Raw genomic sequence first — 1,197 nt, 5'->3', positions numbered from 1 at the left:
CATATTAGTTACACTTTTAGCAGCTTAACCAACTATGATTATAAAAATTTGAGGTTATTTCCACCTTTGAGTATAGATCTCTCTATCTTTATGCAATTCAAGTTAGTCAATTTATTACTATCAATTTTGTATGTAATTATAGTGACCTTTGAATCAACTGTAATAGATATACCTTTATGTAATTTTAAATTATAATGAGAGAGAAAACTATTAGCCCTCAATGATTCAGCTATCTAAGATCCATAGAGTACTCCAGGCCCTTTGGGGATATGCAAAAGCACACTTGAACATTATAATAGTAAGCTGAATTATCAAATAAATAATTTATAAATTATTTAAATATTTTATATTATGAGAAACTGAATCAAAATGTTTATGAAGCTATCACAAATCTAATGGTTCAAAAATCACTCAAATCGGATGAAAAATGAGCAAATTACAACGATTTTATCAAAATTTTAATAAGAGAGGACTTAACCGTAAATCTCAAACAGAAAAGGGGTTTTCTATAAAATAGTTGCTATAAAAGAGAGTTTGTCAGAAAATGATAGGGACCTTTCTGTAATAAATTATTCTTTAGGGTGTTATTTGCAAAATTGGTTAAGGTAAAATCGAATTCAGGTCTAATCCAATTTCTTAATTGATCAAGCCCAAAATCCGATTGAATACCATAATGGGTTCAGATCTGAATGGGTTTGGATCTGGATCCATTAGGATCCGAACTCGATATCCTTTTTCTTCCACCCCTGATCACGAGAAGCCCTTGTTAGGGCTTCTTCTGTGCGGCATGGGCGGCTCAACGGCCGTCCCTAGCCATCCCAGCTATCGGAGAAAAGGAGCAGGGAGGGAGGCGGATCGCTGCCTCACAGGAGAGTAGTGGAAGACCCACCGCCTCCCAACGCAGTGGCCCAAACTGCTGTTCGTGCAGCTGCATGGAGAAGCGACGTGCAACAGTGGTTTCCCACCACCGCCATTAGGAAGTAGTAGCCCCCTTCCCTCTGATCCACGATTCACTGCCTGCATGGTAGTAGCCATGGCTACTGTCTTGTTTGCGAGCAGCGCGAGTCGGTCTACGTGGCCGACCCTAAAACCCCCATCTTTTTTTTTATTTTTTTCGAGAAATTAAGAAAATATAATTTAATTTTCTAAGCTTTTATTTAATTCAAATAATACAAAACCTTGATTTTAAGATTTCAA

The sequence above is a fragment of the Elaeis guineensis genome, chromosome 2 (genome assembly GCF_000442705.2).
Source record: "Elaeis guineensis isolate ETL-2024a chromosome 2, EG11, whole genome shotgun sequence".
Lineage (NCBI taxonomy): Eukaryota > Viridiplantae > Streptophyta > Magnoliopsida > Arecales > Arecaceae > Elaeis > Elaeis guineensis.
This window is presented reverse-complemented; position numbering follows the sequence as displayed.